The sequence below is a fragment of the Aotus nancymaae genome, unplaced genomic scaffold (genome assembly GCF_030222135.1).
Source record: "Aotus nancymaae isolate 86718 unplaced genomic scaffold, 86718_ANA_hifiasm-v0.15.2.pri h1tg000018l, whole genome shotgun sequence".
In the NCBI taxonomy this organism is placed as follows: Eukaryota; Metazoa; Chordata; class Mammalia; order Primates; family Aotidae; genus Aotus; species Aotus nancymaae.
The window spans coordinates 1341114-1355200 of NW_026988430.1; the positions used below are offsets into that span (position 1 = coordinate 1341114).

A 14087-nucleotide genomic window follows, 5' to 3' on the forward strand; every position below is an offset into this window, starting at 1 on the left:
TGAGCCACCGCGCCCGGCCGCTTTTTTTTTTTTTTTAGTGTCCCCCATAAAAATGTAAACGTCATGCACTACAGCATGCTGGAGCTAATTGTTAGTCCCACCCTTGACTGCACCACGGTGGCACTGCGCATGCACACCCTTGACTGACGTGTGGACTGCCTCCAGGCTCAAGCTTCAGGTCTGTTTCATGCCCTAGGCGACCTCACTTGGTTTCATGGCTTTAAATAACCAGCCTAGACCTCTCTCCTGAACTCCAAGACTCATACATACCCAATTGCTTCTTTTTTTTTTTTGAGACGGAGTCTTGCTCTGTTGCCCAGGCTGGGGTGCAGTGGTGCAATCCCGGCTCACTGCAACCTCCTCCACCCAAGTCCAAGTAATTCTCCTGCCTCAGCCTCCTGAGTAGCTGGGACTGCAGACTCCCACCACCACACCTGGTTAATTTCTGTGTTTTTAGTAGAGACGGGATTTCACCATATTTGCCAGGCTACTCTCAAACTCCTGACCTCAAGTGATCCACCCGCCTCGGCCTCCCAAAGTGCTGGGATTGCAGGCAGGAGCCACCACACCTGGCCCAACTGTCTCTTAATATGTCCAGTTGAGGCTGGGCACAGTGGCTCACGCCTGTAATCCCAGCACTTTGGGAGGCCAAGGCAGGCGGATCACTCAAGCCCAGGAGTTCAAGAGCAGCCTGGGTAACATAGTGAAACCCCGTCTCTACAAAAGAATACAGAAATTAGCTGGGCGTAGTGGCTCGCACCTGTAGTCCCAGCTACTCAGGAGGCTGAGCTGGGAGGATTCACTTGAGCCCAGGAGGTCCAGGATGCAGTGAGCCGAGATCGCACCACTGCACTCCAGCCTGGGTGACAGAGCGAGAACCTGTCTTAGAAAACAGGTCCAAGGCGGGGCACCATGGCTCATGCCTGTGATCCCAGCACTTTGGGAGGCTGAGGCGGGCAGATCACCAGAGGCCAGGAGTTCAAGACCAGCCTGGCCAACATGGTGAGACTCTGTCTCTACTAAAAACACAAAATTAGCGGGGCTTGGTGCAAGAGGGGCCTGTAAATCCCAGCTACTCGTGACGCGGAGGTTTCAGTGAGCTGAGATCATGCCATTGTCCTCCAGCCTGGGTGACAAGAGCAAAACTCCATCTCAAAAAAAAAAGAAAAAAAGAAAACAGGTCCAGTTGAACGTCCTAAGAAGCACCTCAATTTAACATGTCTAAAATGAACTCTCCACAATGAATCGCCCTGCCCCTCCCTCAGTCTTCCCGCCGCTGGAAGGGGCAAGTCCATGCTTCTAGCTGCTCAGGGCAAAAACCCTGAAGCCACCCTGCACCCCTCCCTTTCTTTCACACTTCACACCCAGTCTCTCAGGAAATCCTGTAATTCTACTTCCAAAATACACCCAGAATCTGACCACTTCTCCACACTTCCTCCATAACTACCCTGGTCCAAGCCATCACTATCAACTGCCTAGATCACTAGAAAACCTCCTGAGTGATTGCCTTGTTTCTGCCTTTGTCCGTTTTTTTTTTTCTTAATTTCTGTTTTTTTTGTTTTTTGAGATGGAGTTTCACTCTTGTTACCCAGGCTGGAGTGCAGTGGCATAATCTCGGCTTACCACAACCTCTGCCTCCCGGGATCAGGTGATTCTCTTGCCTCAGCCTCCCGAGTAGCTGGGATTACAGGCGTGCGCCACTAAGCACAGCTAATTTTGTATTTTTAGTAGAGATGGGGTTTCTCCATGTTGGTCAGGCTGGTCTTGAACTCCTGACCTCGTGATCTGCCTGCCTCGGCCTCCCAAAGTGCTGGGATTACAGGTGTGAGACACCGTGCCCGGCATCTTTTTTTTTTTTTAATTTCTTTCTTGTTTGTTTTTTTAATTTTTTCTCTCTATGTGGCCCAGACTGGTCTCAAACTCCTGAGCTTAAACTCAAGCGATTCTCCAACCTCAGCCGCCCAAAGTGCTAGGATGGCAGGTGTGAGCCTCCACGCCCAGCCTGTCCTCTTTCATTCTATTCTCATCATGGCAGCCAGAGAGTGCCTGTTAAACCACGTGGTCCACAGCTACAAAATGGCCCCAAATTAATCAGGCCTCTTGACATTCACACCTTTGTATGAAGGCCCCTGCCATGGTAAACGGGCTGGCGTTATACCTTGCTTTGACCAATAAAATCAGGTGAAAGTGACCGGGCGCGGTGGCTCACCCTGTCATCCCAACACTTTGGGAGGCCGAGGCGGGTGGATCACTTGAAGTCAGGAGTTCGAGACCAGCCTAGCAAATACGGTGAAACCCCATCTCTACTAAAAATACAAACATTAGCCGGGCATGGTGGCTACTGTAATCCCAGCTACTCGGGAGGCTGAGGCAGGAGAATCACTTAAACCAGAGAGGCAGAGGTTGCAGTGAGCCGAGATCACACCCTTGCACTCCAGCCTGGGTTAGAGAGTGAGACTCTGTCTAAAACAGATAGATGGATGGATGGATAGATAGATAGATAGACAGACAGACAGACAGACAAATAAAATCAGGTGGAAGTGATGCTTTTCAAGCTCCTGGCCTGGGGGTAACAGACATTGCAACTCCCACTTCTGCTTTCTTAGAGCATTGCCCTGAGATGGTCATATAAGGAAGCTGATCTAGCCTGGTGGAGGATGAAGGGCCACACGGAGAAGAATGAAGGAGACCCAGGGGACAGCCAGAGGGGAGCAAGGTCAGCATGGACCTTCCAGTCAGCAATTGTCCAGGTGAAAGCAGCCACGAGTGGGCGCGGGCAAAGCAGCAGGAAGCATTCAGCCAAGCCACCGAATTGGAAATAACTGGGCATTGTTTTTTGTTTGTTGGTTGGTTTTTGGGTTTTTTTGTTTGTTTGCAATTCTCCTGCCTCAGTCTCCCGGGTAGCTGGGTCTACAGGCGCATGCCACCACGCCCAGCTAATTTTTTTTTTTTATTTTATTTTTAGCAGAGACGGGCTTTCACCATGTTGACCAGGATGGTCTCGATCTCTTGACCTCGTGATCTGCCCGCCTCGGCCTCCCAAAGTGCTGGGATTACAGGCTTGAGCCACCGCGCCCAGCCTGGGCATTGTTTTAAGCCACTAAGTTTTGGGGGTTTTTTTATCACCCCTAAGTCAGACCCTCTCACTTCTGCGCTGGACACTTTCTGGTGGCTTGCCATTTCACTGGCATTGGAAGCCAGAGGGAATATATGTACAAGGCCCTCCGTAATCCCCACCCTCACTCCCCCATCAGAGGTCACGGTCCGCTACTGCTCCCTGGCCGACCCCATTCCAGTCACATTTCCCCAGCACAGCAGCCACGCGTTCTCCCTTAGGGCTTCTGCGCAGGCTGCTCCCCACACAGGAACCACCCTTCCCCACCCCAACCCAGACCCACACGGCTCCTTCCCACACGGCTCCTTCCCACACTCGCTTCTGGAGTGCCACCATCTCAGCGAGGCCTCCCCCGGCTGCTTGCATTGCCCCGTCACTCCCTTTGTCCCCTTTCCCTGCTGTTGCTCTCCACAGAACTCATCCCCATCTAACATGCTATGGTATTTATTTTATTTTTATTTTTTTTTTTTTTGAGCAGGAGTCTCACTCTGTCGCCCAGGCTGGAGTGCAATGGCGCGATCTTGGCTCACTACAACCTCTGCCTCTCGGGTTCCAGCGATTCTCCTGTCTCAGCCTCCAGAGTAGCTGGGATTACAGGTGTGAGACACCACACCCGGCTAATTTTTGTATTTTTAGTACAGACTGGGTTTCACCATGTTGGCCAGGCTGGTTTCAAACTCCTGACCTCAAGTGATCCTCTTGCTTCAACCTCCCAAAGGCCTGGGATTACGGGCATGAGCCACTGCACCAGGCCTCCGCACACAGCATTTTTTTTTTTTTTTTTTTTTTTTGAGACAGAGTCTTATTCTGTCACCCAAGCTAGAGTGCAAAGGCACAATCTCAGCTCACTGCAACCTCTGCCTCCCGGGTTCAAGAGATTCTCCTGCCTCAGCTTCTTGAGTAGCTGGAATTACAGGTGCTCACCACCACGCCCAGCTAATTTTTGTATTTTTAGTACAGACAGGGTTTCACCATGTCAGCCAGGATGGTCTCAAACTCCTGACCTCATGATCCACCTGCCTTGGCCTTCCAAAGTGCTGGGATTACAGGTGTGAGCCCCCACGCCTGGCCTTCTTTTTTTGTTTTTTCTTTTTTGATTTTTTTTTTTTTTGAGATGGAGTCTTGCTCCCTCGCCCAGGCTAGAGTGCATCGGCAGTGATCCTGGCTCACTGCAACCTCCGCCTCCTGGGTTCCCACCTCAGCCTCCCATGTAGCTGAGATTACAGACGCCAGCCATCATGCCAGGCTAATTTTTGTATTTATGTAGAGACAGCGTTTCGCCATGTTGGCTAGACTGATCTTGAACTCCTGATTTCAGGTAATCTGCCCGCCTTGGCCTCCCAAAGGGCTGGGATCACAGGTATGAGCCACCGCGCCCAGCCTAGAGTTCATTTATTTGCCCCATTAATCGGAGCAGGAAGTAGTGTGCTCAGGTTTTAAAAAAAAAAAAAAAAAAAAAAAAAGTGAATGCAATAGAATGCAGAGAATGAAGTTACATTCCTGGTAACTTTCAAGGGTAGGTCATAAAAGGCAATACAGTTCCACCTGGCCCTCTGTCTCAGGACATTAGTCCTTGTTTAACCCAGACACCATGTTGTGAGGAAGCCCAGACCACACAGAGAGGCCACAGACAGGAGTTCCAGCCCACAGCTTCTGCTGAGGTCTCAGTCAATAGCTGCATCCTCTGCCAGGCAGGCCCCACCCCTTCGGTGATCCAGCCCCTCACCCTCGTCCTGCCTAGCTAATATCAGGTGGAAAAGAGATATCAGCCTCCTTGCTCTCAAACCTGGCCCAAACTGCACATTTGTGAGCAAAATTAATGTTGCTGTCGTTTTAAGACATTACGTTTTGTGGCATCGCCATAGCAATTAGAACAGGCTCCAAAGTTCACTTAGCTCTTTAATGAAACCGAGAGGTAAAGAGCAGCGCTCCCATTCTATTGCTAAGAAAACTGAGGCTCAGCAGGCCGGGTGCGGTGGCTCACACCTGTAATCCCAGCACTTTGGGAGGCCGAGGCGGGTGGATCACAAGGTCAAAAGATCGAGACCATCCTGGTCAACGTGGTGAAACTTCGTCTCTACTAAAAATACAAAAATTAGCTAGGCATGGTGGCGCATGCCTGTAATCCCAGCTACTCGGGATTCTGAGGCAGGAGAATCGCTTGACCCCAGGAGGCGGAGGTTGCGGTGAGCCGAGATCGCGCCATTGCACTCCAGCCTGGGTAACAAGAGCGAAACTCCGTCTCAAAACAAAAAAAAAAGGAAAAGAAAATTGAGGCTCAGCAAGGTCCAGATCTTGCCCTAGGTCACATAAGTCACACAGCAGGTAAGGGAAGAAGGAATGATGTCTTTCAGGTCTTTCAGGCACCTCATTGCGTGTCCTCTCCCTTGCCCCACTCCTGCCCCTCCACCTTGACCACAGAGCCCACCTGCGGGGGACAGCCAATGTGCACTCACATCCTCCAGCCACCAGGTCAGTGACAGTGGAGCCCCTGCCTTGGGCTCAGTCCCTCCTCTGAGCACAAACGCCTTCTCCTCTGAAGGGCAGCAGCTCTGGGAAGAAGGCCAAGGAAGGTGGTGTGAGCCAGGACCTGCTGCGTGCGTGTCTGGATCCTAATTAACAGCCGGGAAGTCCACTTCCCTTGCCAAGAGGCCTGGAAAGATGGAACCCTCTGTTTCTGTAGGTGGCCACAGGGCGTGAGCTCCCCCAGGGAAGGCCCCGGACCGGACTTTATATTCTCAGAAAAACTCATTTCCATGGAACCAGCAGCAGGATTTGGCCCTACTTCAGGAAATCTGGGAGCAGACACACAATGCCACCAAAAATCAGCCTGCCCACACAGTGCAGTTACAGCCACCAAGTAGCAAGAGAAAAGCTATACTTAGCTGCAGGCGCACATGTGCACACAGGCACATCCCACGCAGTTATCCGCGTGTCCTGACGTGGGTGTGCACAGACCAGTGTACAAAACAACACACAGACACACTCGCACATACACACCACGCACACACACACACACATGCAAATTAAAACAGACATAGTCGTACATACAATATACATTTAGCATGTTTATTTATTCATGCTAAATTTAAATGTACATTCATGCTAAATGTATATTGTATGTACAAGTATATTCTCTTTTTTTTCTTTTTTTTCTTTTTTTCTTTTTTTGAGATGGAGGCTCACTCTGTCGCCCAGGCTGGAGTGCAGCGGCACGATTTCGGCTCACTGAAACCTCCACCTCCTGGGTTCAAACGATTCTCCTGTCTCAGCCTCCAGAGTAGCTGGGATTACAGGTGCCCACTGCCACACCCAGCTAATTTTTTAAAATATATTTTTAGTGGAGACAGGGCATGGGAGAGAGCATGTCACTCAGGTTGATCTCGAACTTGTGACCTCAGTGATTCGCCCACCTTGGCCTCACAGGTGTGAGCCAACATGCCCAGCTAGTACATTCATCTTTTTTGTTTTTTCTGAGACAGAGTCTTGTTCTGTTGCCCAGGCTAGAGTGCAGTGGTGTGATCTCAGTTCACTGCAACCTCTGCCTCCTGGGTTCAAGCAATTCTCCTGCCTCAGCCTCCTGAGTAGCTGAGATTACAGGCACATGCCACCACACCCAGCTAATTTTTATATTTTTAGTAGAGATGGGGTTTCGCCATGTTGGCCAGGCTGGTCTTGAACTCCTGACCTCAAGTGATCCACCCACCTCAGCCTCCTAAAGTGCTGGGATTATAGACGTGAGCCACTGTGCCCTGCTAGTATGTTCATTTTAATGTATACACACAAGAATGAACATACACACACTCATATTAGATGCATGCACACACAAGCACACAGGCCCATCTTCCCATGGGCCCTTCCCAAGAAGAGTTTAGAGCCTATCTACCCAGGACCTACTCCTTCAACAGCAGAAATCCTGCAGGAAGGACTTTGGTTCCTGCAATCTGAGAAACAAAGTGGTGGGTGGGTGGGTGGATGGACTCATTCCTTCCTGGAATTCATCAGGAAATTCTGATAGCTCTACCTTCAAAATACGTATGTAATCCAACTGCCTCTCACCACCTCCATTGCTGTCACTCTGGTCCAAGCCCCATCATCTCACCTGCATTCTAGCAATAGGCTCCTCACTCCTCTCTGCTTCTGCCCTTGCCCCCAGAGTAGCCAGATTCTGCTCAACATAAACCAGCCAGATGGGGTGGCTCTCTCCTATAATCCCAGCGCTTAGGGAGGCGAGGCTGAGTCCGAAGGATTGCTTGAAGCCAGGAGCTCCAGCCTGGGAAAGAAAGCCAGACCCTATGTCAAAAAAAAAAAACAAAAACAAATAATAGAGAAAAATCGATGAAACCAAAAGTTGGTTCTTTGAAAAGATCAGCAAGATGGACAAACCTTTAGGTAAACTAACTGAACAAAAAGACTCAAATTATTAAAATGAGGAATGAAACGGGGACATTACTATCGACCTTACAGAAATTAAAAGAATTAGAAGGAACTGTTACATAAACTATTGTGTGCCAACAAATTAGATTAACCTAGAATAAATGGACAAATTCCTAAAAAGATACAAATCTACTGAAACAACTCAAGAAGAAATAGAAAATTCGAATTGACCTATAACAAGTAAATATTGAGTTAGCAATCAAAAAACTTTCCACAAACAAAAGCCCAGAACCAGATGGCTTCACTGGTGAATTCTTCCAAATGTTTAAAGATGAATTAACAAATTCCTCATAAAGTCTTCCAAAAACCAGAAGAGGAAGGAACACTTGCCAACTCATTACAAGGCCACTACCCTGATACCAAAACAGACGAAGACATCACAAGAAAATGGAACACCGGTATCAAAACATTCATGCAAAAACCCTCAACAAAGTACTATCAAGTCAAATCCAGCAAGACATAAAAATGATCACCCACCATGACCACGGAGAACATATCCCAGGAATGCAAGGTTGGTTAAGCATATAAATATCGGTCAATGTAATAAACTGTAGTAATCAAATAAGGGACAAAACCACATGATCGTTTCAATAGATGCGGAAGACAAAAGCCAGATGTCCCCCGTCTTAGAACCCATCATCGGGCACCCATCATCTCTCTGTCCTCCTCCTCTCTCTGCACTAATCAGAGCAGCCACCTTGTTGTGTACCCATTGGGTACACTCCTGACTTACTGTTCCCCCATATATCCACATAATTCAGTCTTCACCCCCTACAGGTCTTTATTCAACAACTACCTTCTCAGTGAGGCCTCTCTGGCCTCAAATTCCTACATCAAATTGCTACCCTCTCCACCCAATACTCACGCTCTCCCTGTTTCCCTTCCCAACACCACTTCTCACCTAAGCCTTTATGATTATCTGAAATACTGTGAATTTTACAATAAAATTCACAATACTTCTATATCTTGTTTGTTATCTATCTCCCCCAACTAGAATGTAAGTCCCCCTCAGGAGAGAGACATTTTTATCTGTTTTATTCATTGCTATATCTACAGCATTTATTTATTTAGAGACGGAGTCTCGCTCTGTTTCCCAGGCTGGAGTTCAGTGGCATGATCTTGGCTCACTGCAACCTCTGCCCCCTGGGTTCAAGTGATTCTCCTGCCTCAGCCTCCCAAGTAGCTGGGACTACAGGCACGCACCACCACGCCCAGCTAAATTTTTGTATTTTTAGTAGAGACAGGGTTTTGCCATATTGCCCAGACTGGTCTTGAACTTCTGACCTCAGGTGATCTGCCTGCCTCGGCCTACCAAAGTGCTGGGATTACAGGTGTCAGCCACCGCGCCCAGCCACCTATATCTACAGCATTTAAACAAGTATGCCACTTAATTGGCATTCAATCAATATTGGTCGAATAAACAAATGAATACAAACTGTCAGCCGACTCTTCACTCAGCCAGCAGTGACTTTCACCCAGCCATCCATGCGCCTGACCATGCTTTGAGCTGGAGTACAGAGAAAGATTAGAACCAGAGTTGGGCCCTGCTAAAACTCACAGACAAGGCTGGGAGAGGAGCCAGAACGTACATAACCGAGACCCCAGGAAGACAATGCTGGGGCGTACTAAAGACAGGAGGGAGAGGGGGTCAGGCCCGGCAACAGGGAGGAAGCCATGGAGAGACGGAGGCCCTTGAAGGCCTAGAATGCTTTGGACATATGGCGAAGGGAGTGAGGATGGGGAAAGAGAAGGAGAGGGAAGCATGGCATAGGGAATCAAGAGGGAACCTATATGGCAGGACTGCAGTGGAGGAATAAGGCTCCCAGGGTTATCAGGGAAGTTCACGAGGGGCTTTAAACGCCAGGATAAGAAGCTGGACCTAGCCCCAGAGGCCCCAGGGAGCCATGCAAGGCTTCTGAGCAGGGAAGGGTCGTGGTGTCAGAAAGCTCACTCTGTAAGCCAGGCACAGTGACACACACGTAATTTCAGCTACTCAGGAGGCAGCATGGGCAGGATCGTCTGAGGCCAGGAGTTCAAGACCAGCCTGGGCAACACGGGGAGACCATGTCTGGAAGGAAGGATGGAAGGAAGGAAGGGAGGAAGGGAAGGAAGAAAAAAGGAAGAAGGAAGAAAAAGAAAGAGAGAGAGAAAGAAAGAAAGAGAAAGAAAGAATGAATGAAAGAGAGAGAAAGAAAGAAGGGAGGGAGGGAAGGAAGAAAAAAGGAAGAAGGAAGAAAAAGAAAGAAAGAATGAAAGAAAGAGAAGAAAGAAGAAAGCAAGGAAGGAAGGAGGGAGGGAGAGAGGGAGGGAGGAGGGAAGGAAGAAAGGGAGGGAGGGAGGGAGGGAAGAAGCTCACTCTGGCAGCATGTGAAGAACTGAAGAACAGATTGTGGTGGGTGAGCAGGAAGGTGGCTTCTGGAACAGTTCTGGAGAAAGACAGCAAGGCATGAGCCAGGGACGGGCAGGGAGGACAGAGAGGGGCGGGTGGACTCTGGAGAGGTCTAGGGCTTTGCGACTGACAGTTGTTGAAGAGGAGGAACTGGAGCCTGAATCTCAGCTCCGAACATCCAAGCAGACTACAGAGGCACAGACAGAGCCACGAGGTGGGGATGCAGCACCTCTGGAGGGTCAGAGTTCTGGCCACAGCGACTCGGCGTCGGTGGGTACCAGCACCAGAGAATGGATGCACCCTGGCCCTGCCCGCCTTTCCGCCCCTCAGTCCCAACCCCCAGGGCAGGTCTAAATAAGAGTTTCTCCAGCTGGCTTTGGCAGCCAAGACGCAATGTCATTTCTAGATGAGCTAACCAGCTCTGGAGATGTGCCAGGCTGCAGGGCGCCGGCAGGGGGTGGGGGGCAGCTGTGTCCCCAAAACCCAGCCAAGGAGCCACCTCCCACAACCAACCAAGGCAGTGGCAGAAGCAGGCTGGCAGGGGGGCCCCAGCCCCAGCTGGCTGGTGCAGGGACGGCTTTGATGGGGCCTCCGTCTGCCTGGGCTGCAGCCTCCCTGTGAGGTCAGGCCCCCCCAGCCCCCACGGCTCCTATCAGCCAGAAGTGATGCCCCGTCCTTCGGTCAGTAAGCACTGAGGTATTTGCTTGTTCCTGGGGTATACGTAGCTCTGTTTCTGGGTCAGGGCACTAGGAACGACACAGATTTTGGAGGCGTCAGAACCAAGTTGGAGGTTGTTGGATTGTTTGTCTGTTTTGAGACAGGGTCTCAAACAAACTCTGCCACCCAGGCTGGGGTGCAGTGGCATGATCGCAGGTCCCTGCAGCCTCCATCTCTCGGGCTCAAGCAATCCTCCAGCCTCAGCCTCCCACGTAGTTGGGACTACAGGCATGTGCCGCCATGTCCACCTAATTTTTTAATTTTCTGTAGAGACAAGGTCTTGCTACATTGTCCAAGTTGGTCTCTAACTCCTGGGCTCAAGCGATCCTCTCACTTCAGCCTCCCAAAATACTGGGGTTCCAGGTGTCAGCCACTACATCTGGCCATTCGTTGGAGTTTTGTCTGTCCTGCTATTCACCTGTTTCTATCTGTGGACTTCAGTTTTCTAGCCTGTCAAATGGCATAAGAAAAAGTCTTCCAACAGCCGGGCGCGGTGTCTCACGCCTGTAATCCCAGCACTTTGGGAGCCTGAGGCAGGCGGATCACTTGAGGTCAGGAGTTCAAGACCAGCCTGGTCAACGTGGTGAAACACTGTCTCTACTAAAAATACAAAAATTAGCTGGGCATAGTGGTGAGTGTCTGTAATCCCAGCTACTCAGGAGACTGAGACAGGAGAATCGCTTGAACCCGGGAGGTGGAGGTTGCAGTGGGCCGAGATCGTGCCACTGCACTCCAGCCTGGGCAACAGAGCGAGACTCCATCTCAAAAAAATAACAAATAGAACAATTAGTGGCCCATGCCTGTAGTCCCAGCTGCTGGGGAGGCTGAGGCTGGAGAATCGCTTGAACCTGAGAGGTGAAGGTTGTAGTGGGTTGAGATCGTGACACCACACTCCAGCCTGGGCAACAGAGAGAGACTCTGTCTCAAAAAAAAACAAGGAAAGAAGAAACCTTCCCCACAAAGGTGTCAGTCATGAGAACTAAATCAGAGTATATGCAGAAGAGAACGACAAGACTTTTCTAGTCTTCAGGAATTTCCGCAGAGACCCAAGGCTGAGAGCAAGGGGTGAGCGGTGTGGGGTGAGCGGCACCCACACCTTAAGAGGGGTGCCAGACACACCTTCAGAACTGGGCAGGAGAACAGAACTATCCTATGTGGCCCCCGCCCACCTGCATCGAAGTCATGCTTGGGGGAGGATTTATTAAAAGAGTTCTGCCCTTGACCAGGCGAGGTGGCTCACACCTGTAATCCCAGCACTTTGGGAGGCCGAGGTGGGCGGATCACGAGGTCAGGAGTTCGAGACCAGCCTGACCAACATGGTGAAACCCCGTCTCTACTAAAAATACAAAAATTAGCTGGGTGTGGTGGCACGTGCCTGTAATCCCAGCTACTGGGGAGGCTGAGGCAAGAGAATCGCTTGAACCCAGGACGTGGAGGTTGCAGCGAGCCGAGATTGTGCCACTGCACTCCAGCCTGGGTGACAGAGTGAGACTCCGTCTCAGTAGTAATAATAATAAATACAAAAATTAGCTGGGTGTCATGGTACAAGCCTGTAGTCCCAGCTACTCAGGAGGCTGAGGCAAGAGGATTGCTTGAGTCTAGGAGTTCAAGACCAGCCCGAACAACATAATGAGACTGCCATCTCTAAAAGATGAATAAATAAATAGTAAAGAGTTCCACTCTTAAGCTGAGTAAGGGGTTTCAGGTGACACCCCCCACAGAGGGCAGTACTTTCCAGGAAGAAAGCTGGCCTTTTCCCCCTGGCTGGACACCAGCTAAATGCCAAGCCTCCTGTACGAGGGCGCCTGAGGGGCGTGCACAGAAGGCGTTCTCAGGACACCCAGATGCACGTCATCTGGCATTTGGGGAGACGGATCCTGGGGCCTGACTCCCCCCAGAGAGATGCCAGATGGAGCAGTCTGCAGTGTCATGGTGGGGGACGGGGTGGCAGTGGGGGAGGCTTCCCTTCCTGACCTCCTCCAGGGGTCAGATGGACACCATGGAGGGAGACAGGTGCTCATGAGAGGGGACCCCTTGCAGGATCTTCTGCCCTAGCAAGAAGGCCGGGCTGGAAAGGTGACCCTGCAACGAGGAATTGGGCAAAGCAGAAACCAGGGCCAGAGGCCCCAAAACGCCCACAAAAGTGCCCCCCGACCCTGCCTCTGGGCATCTGCCACAGGGAAGGCACTAACAGTCAGCAAAAACAGCTCCCGACACAGGCAATGCTCGGCCGTTCTGAGTCGTCCTTCCTTGCCTGCTCATCTCTGGAGGGGACAGAATCTCGAGGGGAGGCGTGGTGTCGGGATGCTGGTAGAAGATGGAACCAGGAGAACAAGACGAGACTACAGCCCCCTACTTCCTAAGGCAAGTTTCTGGTCCTGGAAAGAAGCTTCATTTGGGGCCGGGCACGGTGGCTCATGCCCGTAATCCCAGCACTTTGGGAGGCCGAGGCGGGCAGATCACGAGGTCAGGAATTCGAGACCAGCCTGACCAACATGGTGAAATCCCGTCTCTACTAAAAATACAAAAATTAGCCGGGTGCGGTGGCGCGTGCCTGTGATCCCAGCTACTCAGGAGGCTGAGGCAGGAGAATCACTTGAACCCTGGAGGCGGAGGTTGCACTGAGCCGAGATCGTGCCCCTGCACTCCAGCCTGGGCAACAATGCGAGACTCCTTCTCAAAAAATAAATAAAATACAAAAATTAACCGGATGTGGTGGCTCGCACCTGTAATTCCAGCTACTCAGGAGGCTGAAGCAGGAGAATCGCTTGAACCCAGGAGGCAGAAGTTGCAGTGAGCTGAGATCATGCCACTGCATTCCAGCCTCGGCGACAGAGACACTCAGTCTCAAAAAAAAAAAGAAAAAAGAAGAAGAAGAAGAAGTTTATTTGGAAGCAGGGCTAAAGTTTTGATTTCAATGATTTCAATGGGACCAGCCTCTTTAGCTACTGCGTGTGACTGGAGAAGCGATGGGCTCTGGCCATGGGTGGGAGATGCAGCCAAACTAGTGGGAGGATCACAGAGCCATGCCTGGTTCACTTTTCCCAAGTCCAGCCTGCTCCGCGAAACTGCTGTACACACAAGTGAATCCATGTCTGCAGGCACTGGCCCAGGGCCGTGGAGCTGGGAGAAGCAGGGAGCTCCGGCCCCTCTGCCTGTGGCCGGGCTGGTGTCATCCTCCCCGAAGCAGTGGCCCTTCCCCCTGCTGGGGGACAGGCAGGGCTGGGGCTTTGCAGAGCCAGGGACACTGCCGCACACGGGACTCTTGGGCTCTGGTCTCCACCCTTTGGGCTCCCTGTCCGTGGACAAGCCCCATAACCCTCGGCGCCTCCTGGGACCCAAAATAGCATGAGCGCAAGTGGGAACATGAATTCTGGTGTGAGGACAGAGTGGTCTGGGAAGGCTTCTGGAGGAAGCGGCCTTTGAGCT

At 51.0% G+C, this 14087-nt stretch overlaps 1 protein-coding gene across 1 annotated transcript in view; it reads right to left on the reverse strand.

Moving 5' to 3' along the window:
* SPNS3 (SPNS lysolipid transporter 3, sphingosine-1-phosphate (putative)) overlaps positions 1-14087 on the reverse strand; it is a 57586-nt gene that overhangs the window by 20550 nt on the left and 22949 nt on the right. The window lies entirely within an intron of this gene.